Here is a 16,690-nt window from a genome sequence, read left to right on the forward strand (position 1 = left end):
GCTTAGGCAGTCTGACTTTGTTGAGGAGCTCACTCTTTGGCTGGGAGCTGTGCAACCTGAAAATACCCTGATCAGGAAGAGAAGAGAGGTGGATCTTCACCCAAGAGAGGTGATGGCTGGAGAGCCAGAAGCCTGAGTGCCTTGGCTGGAGCATAGAAGGGAAATGTAGGTGCTCTGAACTGTAACAGTATCCCTGGCTGGAGGTTTTTGCCCACACCCTTGAGGCATGTTTGGACTCAATGCTTTTTGATCACCAAAAAGCCATCATTGTGCAGGAGGGGGAGAAACTCCACCCCCTTGCACGTGTGGCTGGCTGGAACTCTGCCCTGTTGTAGAGGCTGCAGAATTTAGCCACTTGTATATGCGGGGTTGGCTACACTTGCAGCTGTACAGTGCTGGGAGCTAAAGCTGTCTTCATACAGCTGTGTAGGGAAAACGCTGCAGTGTGGCCACATTTGCAGCTGTGTTGGGAGTGGTGCATTATGGGCAGCTATCCCAGCATTCAAGTGGCTGCAATCTGCTTTTCAAAAGGGGGTGGGGTGGAGTTTGACAGGGAGGGTAGGGGAGAGAGAGTGAGTGGCTTTTTGGAGCTGACACTGTGTCAGCTCCCTGCCTTGCAATTTCCAACCACTTCCCCAACCCCACTCTCATTCACTCTTAGGGCATGGTTACACTTGCTAGTTGCAGCGCTGGTGTGGGGGTTACAGCGCTGCAGCTTAGCAGGTGTCTACACTTAAAAGCTCAGCCAGCGCTGCAACTCCCTGTTTGCAGCGCTGGCTGTACACCTGTGTCTGCTTCCGGTGTAGTGAGTCCAGCGCTGCTGTTGCAGCGCTGGTCATCAGGTGTGGACACTCACCAGCGTTTTTATTGGGCTCCAGGGTATTAGGACTTTATCCCAGCATTCCTTTTCAGCCTCTCTGGTCACCGCTTAGCACTCCACTGCCTGGGCTCAGAGCCTGGAGAGGAGGGAGAGCGGGGCTTGCCGGAGCTCCGGCCGGGAGAGCGGGGCTTGCCGGAGCGCGGCAAGCTCCGTGACTCCGCTCTCATGGCTGGAGCCCCGGCCAGAGCGCAGCAAAACTAACAGTGTAGCCATAGGCTTAGGAAAATGCTTTTCTGTGATCGGTGGCCACTGGCTGCTCTGCTCCTGGGGGCCTGGGTGAATTTTCTCTGTGATTTTTTTCCACAGCACCTGGTCTGCCTTAACCCCCCTGGCCAGCAGGTACTGAAAAAGCCAGACAGGGACCCAGCCCGACCGCCCGCCCCCCCCCCCCCCCCGCCACGAGCCCCGTGTTCAAGATGTGTTCAGACAATGGTAGACATGCAGGCAGACCACTACCGTGGATGCCTCAGCCCATCCCAAAACTCAGCACATTGTGCCCACAATGTTTCCTCAAAACACCCTTCTCCACAGCATCGTGGTGCTTACCACCACCAACTGCCCCCAACACCAGTACGTTCACCTCACAGCCGCTGATACTACGACCGTTACCCCAAATGCACTCAACACCCATCACCATGCAGCATTTTAATCCCCAAGTGCAGCAGCAGGGAGTGCAGAGCCCTCAAGGAGAACATATTCAAACCTGTGAGTGTAATGCTAATCACCGTATCCCCCTTCCGTTTTATGTACTGTATTTTTAATAAAGGATTTCTTGTCTTTTTATTCACTGTTTATTAATTCAGAAACTAACATCTACTACAAGTAAAAAATAGGAAGTGCAAATCAATGAAACCACTGGCAGGTAACTGCTGTGAGCAATGCTCTTAACTGCAGTGGAAGGCACCCAACATTACTGTTGGCTTTCAGCCTCGTGCTCCTTTAAGGCATCCCTTATCCTTGAAAGCACTGTGCTGGGCCTCTCTAGTCGCCCTGCTCTCTGGCTGTTCCATTCAGCCTCCAGGCATTGAACCTCGGAGGTCCATTCGTCAATGAAGGTTTCACCCTTCCCTTCACAAATATTATGGAGATACAGCACACGGTTATAATCGCTGGGATGCTGCTTTCCCCACGTCTAGCTTCCTGTACAGACTTCTCCATCTCCCCTTTAAATGGCCAAAAGCACGCTCCACGGTCATTCTGCACCGGCTCAGCCTGTAGTTGAACGGTCCTTGCTCATGTCAAGCTTCCCTGTGTACGGTTCATGAGCCAAGGCATTAACGGGTAAGCGGGGTCTCCAAGGATTCACAATGGGCATTTCGACGTCCACCACTGTGATCTTCCGGTCTGGGAAAAAAGTCCCTGCCTGCAGCTTCCTGAACAGGCCACTGTTCCGAAAGATGCGTGCATCATGCACCTTTTCTGGCCATCCTGTGTAAATGTCAGTGAAACGCCCACGGTGATCCACAAGCGCCTGGAGAACCATTGAGAAATACCCTTCCGATTATGTACTCGGATGCCAGGTGAGGTGGTGCCAGAATAGGAATATGCATTCCATCTATTGCCCGCTCCACAGTTAGGGAAACCCATTTGTGCAAAGCCATCCACAATGTCCTGCACATTCCCCAGACTCACGGTTCTTTTGAACAGGATGCGATAAATGGCCCTGCAAAATTGCATCAGCAGTATTCCAACGGTCAACTTCCCCACTCCAAACTGGTTTGGCGACCCGCTCGGTAGCTGTCTGGAGTAGCCAGCTTCCAGACTGCAAATAGCCACCCGCTTCTCCACTGACAGGGCAGCTCTCAGTCTCCGTGTCCTTGCGCTGCAGGGTTGGGGCGAGCTCAGCACACAGTCCCAGAAAGTGGCTTTTCTCATCCTAAAGTTGTGCAGCCACTGCTCGTACATACCAGACTTGCAGGACAATGTGATCCAACCACTCAGTGCTTGTTCCCGAGCCCAAAGGCGGCATTCCACGCTGCAGAGCACGTCCGTTACTGCCACAAGCAATTTACTGTCAGGTGTGTCAGCCGCATCTATTTCATCATCTGAGCTCTCACTGTCACTTTGGAGCGTAAGGAATAGCTCCACTGCCAGACGGATGTGGCTGGCAACATCAACAGCAATGTCCTCAGCAGCTCGGGCTCCATTTCTCCTCTGAAACCACGCGACAGACTCACAATGGCACCAAACAGCTGAAAAGGGAGCGATGCACCACAGGTGGTTGAAAACAGGAAGTGGAATGACCCGCACCCTTCCGTCCCTTGCCCACAACCCACAGCGAGAAAATGGGACGAGGTGCTCTGTGGGATAGCTGCCCACAAATGCACCACTGACAACAGCGCGTGCAACCAGTGCAAGTGTGGACACACAATGCAGCGCTGGTCGCTGTTCAGTGTGGAACACTGCAGCGCTGGCCGTACACAGCTGTACGAGCACAGCTGTAACTACCAGCGCCGCAAAACTGCCAGTGTAGCCCTCAGCCTAAATGCAATAGCCTTCAGACCAGAGAAGCAGTTGCTCTGACGGACTCCTCCTCCCCCCCCCCCCCCCGCCGTACTGTTTCTCTCCTCAAGCAAACACTAGCTGTGGACATTCCCTGCCTGCCTCTGCTCGTGCAAACAGGAGCTGTGTTTGTTTTTTAGATAAGCAGCTCTGGGAGCCCTGAGTTCACAACGAAACACAGAGTTCTTTAGTTAAAAGAATTATGGGAAAATTCCGGAGGTCAGTTACAGCATAGTAAGATTAATCGCTGTTTACACTGGCACTCCAGCGCTGCAGCACCAGCGCTGTTCTCTTTATTCCTCTCGTCCAGGTGGAGTATAACCAGTGCTGTAGCCAGGGAGATACAGCGCTGTATGTGCCTTGCCAGTGTGCACGGGGAGTAAATTGCAGCGCTGTAAAGCACTACCCGTGCTGCAACTTTCCAGTATAGCCAAGCCTGCATATTGTGATCAGTCTTGTTCAGTGTCAGAGGGGTAGCCGTGTTAGTCTGGATCTGTAAAAGCAGCAAAGAATCCTGTGGCACCTTATAGACTAACAGATGTTTTTGGAGCATGAGCTTTCGTGGTGAAATACCCACTAATCAGATGCATGTAGTGGAAATTTCCAGGGGCAGGTATATATAAGCAAGCAAGCTAGAGATAACGAGGTTAGTTCGATCAGGGAGGATGAGCCTGTTCTAGCGCATTGAGGTGTGAAAACGGAGGGAGGAGAAACTGGTTTTGTAGGTGGCAAGCCCTTCACAGTCTCTGTTTAATCCTGAGCGATGGTGTCAAATTTGCAGATGAACTGAAGCTCAGCAGTTTCTCTTTGAAGTCTGGTCCTGAAGTTTTTTTGCTGCGGATGGCCACTTTAAGGTCTGTTATAGTGTGCCAGGGAGGTTGAAGTGTTTCTTCAGGTTTTTTTATATGCCATTCTAGAGAAACTTCAACCTCCCTGGCCACACTATAACAGACCTAAGAGGGGGGGGGGGGGGGGGGCCATCCTGCAGCAAAAAAACTTCAGGACCAGACTTCAAAGAGAAACTGCTGAGCTTCAGTTCATCTGCAAATTTGACACCATCAGCTCAGGATTAAACAGAGACTGTGAAGGGCTTGCCACCTACAAAACCAGTTTCTCCTCCCTCCGTTTTCACACCTCAACTGCTAGAACAGGGCCTTGTTATCTCTAGCTTGCTTGCTTATATATACCTGCCCCTGGAAATTTCCACTACTTGCATCTGATTAAGTGGGTATTCACCCACCAACGCTCATGCTCCAAAACGTCTGTTAATCTATAAGGTGCTACAGGAGTCTTGTTTAGTGCACCTAGAAATTGAGCCACCCCCCCTTCAGGAGCACATGGGTTTACAGAAGGACGTAGGCTGTTTACTAAGTTGTGTATAGTGTAGTGCATTTAGGCCCTAGCTTTGCCCTGGTTTTCTGAGGCGCAGAGAACGGCTCCCCTTGAAAAATCTTTAGTGGCTGTCCTTAATCCTGGAGCTATGCGGTTGGGCGGCTGCAGGACTGGCCTAAGTAGAGCAGGGATCAACTCTACTAGGCTGGGCCCCTACTGGAGCCCTACCCCGAATCCCCGCCCCACGGCCAGAGCTAGCGCCAGACTCCATCTCCAGCAGGGTGCTGCTCTGTGCAGCTGCGCGCCCAGCACATGATTAACGCCTAAACTCTAGCGCCGCCGTTTCCTCCTCCTGTTGGGCAAAGGGCTGCGCAAGACCTGCCCTTCTCTTTCGGGGGGGGCAGGCGCTGGGCGATCGTAACACACCCCTGTCCCTAGGGGCTGCGCCTGGCTGCCCGTTCCTGCCGAGCTAATGCCCGAGGCGTTGAAGCAGGTGCCACCTCCCAGTCCCGTCCCGCCTGACCCCGCCGGCGCTGCAGCCCTGGGGGCCCCTGGCCGCCCCGTAGCGAGGCCAGAGGGCGGGAGGCCGCCAGCTGGGGGCCTGCGGCAGGGCGGTGTGCGGGGATTCCGAGGCGCGGGGAGGCCGAGCCGCTCCGCTTGCCAATGGGAGCCGGGCGTGTGGGCTGAGAGGCGGGCTCCGCCTGTGCCGGCCGGCCGGGCTGAAAGGGGCCGGAGGGGGAGGCCAATGCCAGTAGTAGCCGCCGCATCGCCGCACGTCTCCCCGCTGCTGCACCTGCCACGGCTGGGTGGACGGAGGCGGCCGCCTTTGGAGACGCACAGGTGGGTGAGAGGCGCTGCGGGCTGGGGGGGGCTGTTCTCTCTGGGCCCGTGTTGGCGGGCAGTTTCTCCGTCTCTTGCCCCGCCTCCCCCCCGCGGGCCCCGATCGCCCTGTGCCTCACTTTGCGCCAGCCTCCCCGGGGTCCGAACAGGCTAGTGGGCTCCAGGCCGGACCCCCTCCCCGTCACCCCGGCCGCAGCAAGGGAGCGCCCCCCAGCTCATCAAAGCGGGGCTCGTGATCCGACCGCCTGGCTAATCGCAGCCCCAGGGCTGGGATCGCCCCGGCTCTGGACGGGACCTCCGAGCGCTGCAGGTGTTGGAAGGGAAGCCCAGCTCCTGGAGCGGGCTGGAGGGTAGCAGCCAGCTCGGAGCACGTGGGCGAAGTGTGAGCTGGATAAGCTACAGCTGAATTTACGAACGGCTCGCGCTCCTCGGAGCCCATGTGAAGTAATTGAGCCAGTGGTGTTCCCAGTGTTGGCAGGAGTGCCTTTGGCAGTATTGCCCGGGAAACGGGACCTCCACATACACGCTACCCTTACCTGGCAAGCTGTGCTCTTTGGCTACTGCAGTGAACCAGCCAGTACAATAGCTGGTCTTGTTTTACAAGCCTTAACCTGGAATCTTACCCTGCTGCTGCAGACGGGCAGAAGCAGCTCCTTATCCCTATCTCCTTGCCTGCTAGTGTGCAGAAAGGGGATTTGGCCTTTTGTTTCATCCGCAAAGGTCTCCTTTCCTGCTGGTGACTGCCTCCTCTGTGTTAATCAAGATGTTAAAATAAATCTGGGCAAATTCCTGCTGAATAATTTGGTAAACTTGGCCCTGTTTTCAGTTTGCAAGTCTTTCTGCAGAGGTGTTGTGAAATACTCAAATTGGCTAATCAAGATTATTCACCAACTCCTTCAATTAATTCTTCTTGGTGTGAAGTGCTGGGTTTATAATCAAATATATGATTAGAAATGTTCTCACCCTTGGCAGGTTACATAAATAGGTACTCAGATAGTGTAGTGCTGGGTGTGGTTTAAGAACCTAGAGGGATAAAGTAGGCAGAGTTGTTTCTCTTCTCTGTGTGGACTCCTTGCCTAACTAGCTGTGTGTAAACTTTAGTTGTGAATTTAATTCTAAAATTCACAACCTTTGTTGTGGTGTTTGGCATCGCTTTTACGAATGTCCCAATGAGACTCTCGTGTGACAAATACTCGTGCACTAAATTTAACATCCTGTACGTTAATAGTAGTAAAAAGGAACCAGAAAAATACTGCTAACATTCAGACTGAAACTCATCTAGACCTTGAGTCTGCAAAGATTTATGCCTGGGAGTAGTCTCATTAACTTCAGGGGAACTAAACGTGTGCATGAGTCTTTGCAGGACCCAAACCCATGGCCCGTAGTGATCAATGGCTTCATGTCTAGTTGGCAGGCGATATCAAGCAGAGCCTCAGGGGCTTTTGTTCAGTATCTTCATTGATGATCTGGAGGATGGCGTGGACTGCACTCTCAGCAAGTTGGCAGATGACACTAAACTGGGAGGAGTGACAGATATGCTGGAGGGTAGGGATAGGATACAGAGGGACCTAGACAAATTAGAAGATTGGGCCAAAAGAAATCTAATGCAGTTCAACAAGGACAAGTGCAGAGTCCTGCACTTAGAATGGAAGAATCCCATGTGCTGCTACAGACTAGGGACCAAATGGCTAGGCTGCAGTTCTGCAGAAAAGGACCTAGGGGTTACAGTGGATGAGAAGCTGGATATGAGTCAACAGTGTGCCCTTGTTGCCAAGAAGGCTAATGATATTTTGGGCTGTATAAGTAGGGGCATTGCCAGCAGATTGAGGGATGTGATCATTCCCCTCTATTTGGCATTGGTGAGGCCTCATCTGGAGTACGGTGTCCAGTTTGGGGTCCCACGCTGGAAGGAGGATGTGGAAAAACTGGAGAGCCCAACGGAGGGCAACAAAAAGGATTAGGGGGCTGTAGCACATGATTTATGAGGAGATGCTGAGGGAACTGGGATTATTTAGTCTGCAGAAGAAAGCAGCTGTCAAATCCCCCCTCATTCTTCTCAGCTACTTGGAAGGGGGTTCCAAAGAGGATGGATCTAGACTAGGGCTGGTGCAGGGATGTTTTGCGCCCTAGGCGAAACTTCCACCTTGTGCTCTCCCCTGTCCCCGAGCCTCCGCCCTGAGCCCCCCGCAGCAGCTCCCACCCTCCGCCCTGAGGCACCCCCCACCCGCCCCAGCTCGCCACTTACTGATGGAAGTGAAGCAGCTCACTCCTGCTTCTCCTCCTCCCCAAGCATGACATGGCTGCTTCACTTCTCCCGCCTCCCAGGCTTGCGGCGCCAGTCAGCTTAGGCACCACAAGCCTGGGAGGTGAGAGAAGTGAAGCAGCCACGGCGTGCTCAGGGAAGAGGTGGGGCAGGGGTGAGCTGGGGCGGGGAGTTCCCCTGCGTGCCACACCCCTCCCTTACTTGCTGCAGGCGGCCCTCCCCATGCTCCCCTGCCCCAGCTCCCTCCGCCTAAATGCCAGTGGCGACCAGGGTGGCCAAAGATCGGGCCGCCGCAGTCCCTGCCGAAGAAAATGGCAACCCCAAATCCTAGCACCCTATGCGACCGCCTAGGTTACCTAAATGGTTGCACCAGCCCTGATCTAGACTGTTTTCAGGGTAGCAGATGACAGAACAAGGAGTAATGGTCTCAAGTTGCAGTGGGAGAGGTTTAGGTTGGCTATTAGGAAAACCTTTTTCACTAGGAGGGTGGTGAAGCACTGGAATGGGTTACCTAGGGAGGTAGTGGAATCTCCTTCCTTAGAGGTTTTTAAGGCCCGGTTTGACACAGCCCTGGCAGGGATGATTTAGTTGGGGATTGGTCCTGCTTTGAGCAGGAGCTTGGATTAGAGACCTTCTGAGGTCCCTTCCAATCCTGATATTCTATGATTCTAAGAATTTCAACAGATCTTCACCAACATTCTTCTGTAATTGACTCAGCTCTGCTAAATAAGATTAGGATTTATCATCCATAGGATATCCCCTGGACAGTGGCTCCCTTTTCAGACCATTTCTCATTAACCTTTGTTTATGGTAGTTCAGTCAGTTTTCAAGACTGGTGAGCTAATTTGAATAAGCCTTTCTGAGATACAGTATTAACTACTTTACTAAAATTCAGCTATATCTACTGCTGCTCTAATGTTGTAATGTTCTGTCGAGCAATCAAGCTTGTCTGGCAAGTATTATTCTTTATAAATCCTCACTGCCTCCTACTCATGGTTTCATAACCTTGTAGGATGTTTAATTACTATTTTAAATACACTGTGTTTCTACAGAAAGAAGCTGTAATTACAGAGCAGTAATTGGCAGGATTGCTTCTTTCCTTTGCTGAACCTGGACACTGGTATCTCCTTAGTTCTTTATGGATTCTAAAAAGAAATATTGTTAGTAATCCAGTAATTTAAGTTCTTGAATGCCTTTACTCTCCTAGCATTCATTTCAGCTGAGCCTGTTCCTTGGATGTGTGAACCTCCAAGTATTCTATTAACTTGCTCTCTATCAAAAGGTGTGTTTTCAAGGCTTTTGTCCCTTCCTGTCTTTCTAGACCTTTTTGTCTCTGAGTCCAGTATCTCAGCTGATTGGTCATTTAATCCCTTTCTTGTTTGTTTGGCACCTACTAATATCACAAAGCCAGGTGTAATTTGTAAAGTCATGTGTTTGTTTGTATTTAAAAAAACAAAACAAAAAAGCTAAAAATGTCTGAGCACTTAAAACTGGACAGTGTCAGACTGCAAATCCCTGTGATGATTAAACCTGATAATGCTCTAAATTGCTGTCACCCATGCTTGTAGCAGTTTCCATTGCCTCACACTGACTCTGTGGGCATTCTAGGCTTCGGAGTGATGTGTGTGTGTGTGTGTGTGTGTGTTGATTTGTGTGTGGTTGTGTTGTGCTGGGAGAGTTGTGTGGATTTGTGTGGATGGCAAATAAGGATATGTGCTGCAGTTAAGGGCCTTATATGTTTGGTGTTGTGTATGCTGGTTGTGGGGGATGGGTGGCTGTTGATTTGTGTCTAGGGGTGTGTGCTGTGAGACTTGTGCAGATTGCAGTTGAGTGCATGAGTGTGGCACTATCCCTCATACAGCCGGTGACACCGTTGCATGCAAATTAGCTGTCGAGAGTAAGGGTGGTGAATGGTTGACTTATCTCTGATATCACAGTGGTCTAGGCACATACATGCCTTACTGTAGCTAGCCTGTACACCACATGCATGTAATTTGTCAAGTAAAAGCAGATGAGAACCTGAAAATTGGATGGTGGTAGACTGTAAAACCCAGTGATGATTGAAACTGGTCATATTCTGAATAAAAAGAACTCTCGACCATGCTTGTAGTTGCTTCCATCCCTTCACATTGGTTCTACAGACATTTTAGGCTTTAGAATGACACAGAGTGACCTTCTGGAATATTGTGTTAGACAGTTAGAGATTCTCTCTAGTACTTCATTTTTTTTTTCTGTTATGCATAAGAAAATGACTGTTCGTGACAGTTTTGTGTTTAAAATCTCACCCTGCTGCTTGGGTGAATCTAGCCTTGCTTTGCTACAGACCTTTGCTGGAATGGTTTGTGCAGAATGCTACAGAGGCATGGGTTTGAGTCTCACACAAGAATCTCGTCAAGGTAGTGTCACTGACTGGGTGACTAAGCCAGCCTTGTAAAATGATGGCCTGGAACCAGTGGCGATGAAGTCCACCGAAATATCAAAACATTTGTTCAGAAAGTGAACATGGGTTAGTCTTTCCTGCCTGAGAATGTTCTCTGTACGGTATTTTGTCCTGGAGGCTTTTTTACTAGAGTTTCCTCTTAGTTCCAGAAGTGCCTGTCTGAAGTGAAATATTAGCCTTTTGCCTGTTATACAGCAGAATTACCCATATTGCTTCAGTTTCTGCAAACTCGTGGTAGCCGTACTTGTGGCTTTCTTAAGGGAGCTGCTACACCACAACCAGTTCAGTAGCCGCAGCCTGTTGTTAGAAAGCGTTTGAAAGCAGCTGCAGTCACTCTTTCTGGATCAAACTAGGGAGAAGAAGCGAACACTAATTTACCATCCAGGTAAGAGCCTCTGGCATCCTTGAGACAAATCCTCTCTTTCCTTCTGGCTTCAGATGAGCTACAGCTGTGCTGCATCACTCGGCTCACCATTTAAATAAGGAAACCAAAAGGGGAGATATATTCCTGCCTGCTCTGGGGAAGAGTTGGAAAGAGAGCAGGCTGCAGCAGAGAGAAATGCTTCAATGCCTTTCGTCCACACAGAGCACAGAAGGGATTCTTGGTGCTGCTAGACATTAAAGTGCATGGGCGGGTGGAATATTTGAAGGGTCACATCCCAGGCGCCCTGAAGAAAGAAAGCAATGAACTCCCACCTTCTGCATTTAGGAATTCTGCTCTTCTGAAGCCTTTATAGGTAAATGCATTGGGGGGGGGGAGGCTTTTTTTTTTCTTTTTTCTTTTTTAGGGGCTTGGTGTGGTGGGGTTCTGCGCGGGCGGGGTTGTGTGTGGCGGGTCGCAGCTTCGGCAGAACCTTGACTTGCAGCTCCGGGCAGCCGCAGACTGTCCTCGGGCTCTTAGTGAGTATTGCCGAGGCTTACACCGCAAGTATGCCGCCCATGTCAATTGGCTGCCAGTTTCGCAGCCAGATGCTGCTCCGTGGGATGCACGAGTAGGCTTCCTGGCCACCTCTCTGATAGGAAGCTGGACTATGCTTATCCGGCATCCGCAGGGGCCTGGCCAGCACGTGTGCACCACCAGCTTTTAATGTCCCGTCCAGTGTGTTACTGGGCCTGCCGGCCTTATTAACTGTTGTTTCCAGTTCCTACAGCACCTGGAACCTGATTTTAGCTGGTTGTAATCGGACAATGGAGCATAGACCGGCTTTAGCATTCTTTCAGGTGTTTAATTTGTTAGCTACATGAACCCCTCATGTGCTCCTTACGCAACATACTTCGACTGTGATGAGTGATCGTTCCAATTATGTGGTGATTTGAATTTTTTATTTTCTGCTCTCTGTTATTGTGCGCGTTTTGGCTAATTCCCATTTCCTTGATTTTATAATGGAGAAACTGGGTCACGTGACCTATACCTCCCCCTGACCGCATCTTGTGACATTCATTTACTGCCAACAAGCATTGTGCGCAATTATGTGGTGCATACTTCTGCCGTTGGATTCGTAACTTTCAGATGACTGCTTTCCCCTTCAGGCGTCTAATTTGTCTTGTGTCCCTAGTTTCTCTTCCCTTTAAAATACTGGCTTCACAAAATCGACTAATTCCAGGTGTTCACAACCCACTTTCGAGATTGTTACGTTGGTCACTTTTACCTATAATTTATATAATTCTGTCTGGACTATACATCTTTGTATTATATTTCAGTGTATAGTATGGTCGACCGTATAAGGTTGTCTCTAAATGATTTTGTTTCCTGTACTTGACGTTCATCGTACTTTTATATGCAGCTTGTCACACTACGCAACGTATCTGGGAGGGGAGATGTATTCCTGGGTCCTCTCTGTACCCTCGGTTGATTGCTAAGCGGTGCCCTGACTGTTCCTGAAAGTCCTGCCTCTTACCGGCGCTCAAGTTAATGGTGCTGTGCGTGGCCCGTGTTCAGAAGCCGTGTCACGTCTTTTTATTTTATGGGCTGTTTGGGGCGTGACTGTTTTATTTCAGTGAATTATTTTTACCAGCGGTGTAGAACCACAGGATTTGCTATTTGTTTTACACCTTTCCATTTACTTTGGTTTGCGGTGCAGGAGATGCGTGAACAATGCGTAGGATGGAAGACCTATTGGTGCGTATCGAAAGGATTTTCACATCGGTCACTGAATATCTAGTCACGCACATAATTCTGTTAAATACGTTTCATTTTGGAAGGTGTTACTAATGCATAGTGCACCCAACCAGTTTGTGGGGGTGTAACAAAATTGTGGTAGGCGGAGGAGCGAGGGTTTACATTCTCATTACCATACTGAGATGTAGGGACGGTGTGCAGTCTCTTTCCTCGTGCACTGCATACAGGCACGGAAGGCCTGCGCAGATTGAAGATCACGGGGGTTGCTGGTCTCGCGCGAACTTAACGCGCTCTTACTGAGATGTTAGAAAGTTGGGTCCACCTAACCGGCAGGACTGACACAAAGTATATGAATCTAATTACATAACTAATACAAAATAGCGCAAAAATTAGATACACTTTTGTTCAATCATCACCATCCTCCTAGTTCAATAGCTTTGCTATATTCGGAACATTGTTCACTTGACCACTTGATGACGTTGGGGGGAGGTTGGTGGTTTGGGCATTGGCCTGTAACTAGTGTAGTGAGTCAATCTGGGGGCATTTCGCGCTCAGTGCAGCATCTATTTAGGGATTGGCCCTTTTTGCAGGGGTTAAGAAGACTAGATTGAGGATGACGCCCATTCAACTCTGATTTCTCCGGTAGTTTGTTTCTGATGGTAAATCTCAATAATCCTTGAGCTGATAGTTACGTTTTCCTGTGTCCATCAATAGACAGGGAAAGCTTGTTGCTTTCTCCCTTCTCTCCTGTTGATTGATTCCAATCTTGACAGATTTCATTGGTAAATTGGGTGTGAAGCTAGCACTTTTGTATTAGGGTTGCGGAAAATTTTAATGACAACAAAACTGAACACTGCTAGCCCAATCCTTCCCAGGGCCCCTGCCCCACTCACTACTTTCCCATCCACTCTCGTGGCTCGCTATTTCACCTCATCACCTTTCACAGGGGTTGGAGTGCAGCGAGAGTTGCGGATTAACATTGAGGTGCAGGCTACAGGGCATGAGTACTGAATGAGGTCGGGTCTGCATCCGTCCGGGGGGTGGGGTGGGTGGGATGGCTTCAGGCTTGGGGCAGAGGCAGTGAAGGATATATACGGGGATGCAGGCTCTGGGTGGGTGGCAGGAGGGGGGATGAGGTTTTGGGTACAGGAGAGGTGGCTGCTTGGGCTGGGGATGAGGGATTCGAGTGCAGTTGGAGGCTGCGACGTGAGCAGGGTTGGGAAGGGGTACAAGCTCTAGGAATGGGGCAGGTGGGTTTTGGGGGTCTGGTCCGGAGAAGGGGCGGAGCTCAGAGTTGGGTTCCTCAGGCGACTCTTGTCAGTGGCACAGCAGGTTCAGGGAGGCTATACTGCGTCCTGGTCCATACCTGTGCCTGGGAGTGGCAAGTAGTAGCGGTAGTGGGCATTGGCCGATGCGTGGGCTTTGGTGAGGCTGGCTCTCACCTGCAGGCACACCCCTAATCCCATTGCTGTGTTCAAGGGGCAATGGGAACTGATGGGAACTGTGCGTGGGCTCAGGGATGGAGGCGGCAGGCGCTGAGCTTGTGGAGCGGTTCCTCCCGCCTAGGAGCAAACTGCTGGCTGTTCGTGGTGGCGAGTTGGGGAGTGCGGCCCGGACGGCGGAGAGGTGCCTGACTGCGTCAGCAGCTTCACACAGCTCTTTGTTAAGAAAGATTCAAGCAAAAAAAAAAGGGTGATGGGGTGGAGGTATCAGTGGTCTTGGTAAAATCTGGTCCTCGGAACCTACGTTTTTACATGTGTGGAGCTTATTGTTGAGAATACGGCTTAAACTAGGGCTGTATTTCAACCGGCTTTGTTCGGCCTCTAGTGTGCAATCGGCTAAAGCCATCAATTTTCCTTACCTCGAATATAAGTTGCAGTATAGTCTCGAGTGTCGTGTACAATATCGGTTCTGTCCCTGTCTTCAAGCAGCTGCCGTTGATGGTACGTTTCATTTGGTCCGTAGTCTTTGGTCTTCTCAGAGGTCTTCATTTATGGGGAATGGTGATTTTTCAGTGCCAGGTAGTATTCCACCTTGGTATCTGAGTATCAGGACTGCAATTGCAACCTGTGTCTCAGTTTGTGGAGCCATCGTTGGCTAGCCACTCAAGGGGTCTTGCGTTTCGGCTTCTGTGGTTCAGGCCTTATGTTTGGGGGGATAGCTCAGTGGTTGAGCATTCGTCCTTCTAAACTGACGCGGTGGTGTGGCTGCTTTGAGGGGTGGCCTCGTCCAGGGATTAGAGCACAGGAACAAAACACTCCCTCTGACTGTCTACAAGGCAGTACTTCGTCGGTGCTGTGAGGCGACATGGACTGGATATTATGGATGAACCTTCTCAAGTCCGCTTCTAGTCTTTTGAGATAGGTCTCTCTTCTTTTCTCTCAAATTCCGAGCTTCGACCCCTGGCTGGGTGGTATTTGTCTTCCTCAATTGTCTCTACCAGGGATTCCTTGGGGTTTGGGGTTTATGCTGCCGAGTATCTTTAGCTCCCGTTGCGCTAGCCTGTTCTCCTGGAGCAAGAGGCTTCTGATGTTGTTCTTGGGATCTGTGGAGCACTCACCACTTAGGTGTCACAGCCCCGAGATGTCCTACGCCCAGATCGGCGACCATTTATGGCTCATTCATGCTTCCTTTCTCCTCTCTATTCTCTTTCAGGCCTCGGTAGTCTCCAGCGCATTTCTTTCCCTTCTTCCTGCTGTTTTCTGGGTCACTTGGCACTGCATTTGATCTCTTCACCCGTGTGTCTTGTCGCTCTTTGTTCTTTATCACGATGTGTGGTTGATTGGCGAGTACCTTGCCTCGTCCGCTGCTGGATTTGGAGCAGTCCCACAGGAATCTCGTAGCCTGCTATTCTCACAATCATATCTAGCCGGGAACTCCCGTCAGTCTGAGTCTCGGCCGCGATAAGTGTCTGCCGCTACGCTGTTGCAACTCTTCGTATACCCATGCCGCCACCTTGGTGTGTTTGTGTGCCCGCTCTACCTGTGTGTCCTGCTGTTTCCTGCCTGCATTCTTAATCATCTGCCCTACTTATGTTGTTGGACCATGGTTCTTCTGAGTGAGCCTACTTGTCACAGTCTGCACCTTGGGTCTCCTCTCTAGTGGGTAGCCTGCCTCAATGGATGTGGTGCGTCAGTGCGTGTTCCTTGCTGCTGATCAGTTGGCTTCAGTCGTCCTTTGTCGTCCAGCCTTTCCAAGCTCCATGTTAGATTCTTTCCCATGTCGCCCCTCGGCTTTCTTCGTCTGGTTCGAATTTGGGTAATGCCCATGAGGCTGTCTTGTTCCTGCTCCGGCATTCAGTTGTCTGCGTTGGTACTCCTGACTTAGCCTGTGCTTCGGATCCTCTCCTGTGAGGCGCTAAGGCTTCAATCTTTTAGAGGGCAAATTCGTTCACTGATGTAGCTTCCATGGAATGGTTACGGTTTCAATCTCAGACGTAGGCCTTTGCACCCGCTCACCCTAGTCGACCCCTCCGCCTCTCTTTCCCGGCTGGATACAGGTTTGGTGTGTGCGGATGGGTGTCGCTGGCAACCTCTGCATGGCGTATTGTGAAGCCGAGCTCTTCCCCGGGTCAAACATTATCTGCCCTCCCAGCATATGACTTATCTTTCATTAGGTCAAGTCTCACTAAGTCCCGGCCACGAGGTAAAAAAATCTTGGGAATGATCCCGAGCGGATATATCCCGTTTGGGATTGTTTTGTTCTTTCTGAATGGCCTTTCGAGGCTTGTCTTATTTCCTTTTTGATTTTCTCTCCCCTTGGCTGGTCTTTACTCCCTAATACGTGCCGTCCTCAATGAGAGGGCCTCCCGCGGCCGCTCGGTGCCGCGTATCCGTTCGCATCGCGCAGCCGCCCGCCTTCGAACATGTTTCCACCGGATCGATCATCCCACGCGACCCTACGCCCGACATGCACGGTGAACGATGCGTGAGACGACAAGGTTCTTCACCAGAGTGAGCGGGGGAGCACAGGGCAGCAAGATTGCTTTCATTGGCATTGGAAGGACACTGTTGCTGAGTTCATGTTTTCTTGACACTTCGGTCGGGAGGAGAGCCTCTTAGGAGAAGTTCCCATTAACTACCCATTCCCTCTGATAACAGTACTGTGGGATAGAGCCTCTCTCGACACTAGTTCGTCCCATGACCGGGCTCATATAGCAAAGAAGAAGTCCTATTCCGAAAGATGACTTTAATATACTGGATCTTGTCTGGGTTATGACAAATACACCCAGAAGAAATAATTATCACACCAGGATGTAGCACTGGGCTCCTTCTCTCCATTTAAAATATATAAAAATAAAATATAAAAAACGTA

At 50.5% G+C, this 16,690-nt stretch overlaps 1 protein-coding gene across 1 annotated transcript in view; it reads left to right on the plus strand.

Annotated features, from left to right (window-relative positions):
* Positions 1-5,510: 5,510 nt before the first annotated feature.
* LOC116823594 (2-hydroxyacylsphingosine 1-beta-galactosyltransferase-like) overlaps positions 5,511-16,690 on the plus strand; it is a 23,013-nt gene continuing 11,833 nt past the window's right edge. The window contains exon 1 of the mRNA XM_032778215.2: positions 5,511-5,554. The gene's annotated coding sequence lies outside the window, so the exon portion shown is untranslated. The remainder of the gene's footprint in view (positions 5,555-16,690) is intronic.

This window comes from Chelonoidis abingdonii, chromosome 16 (assembly GCF_003597395.2).
Source record: "Chelonoidis abingdonii isolate Lonesome George chromosome 16, CheloAbing_2.0, whole genome shotgun sequence".
Lineage (NCBI taxonomy): Eukaryota > Metazoa > Chordata > Testudines > Testudinidae > Chelonoidis > Chelonoidis abingdonii.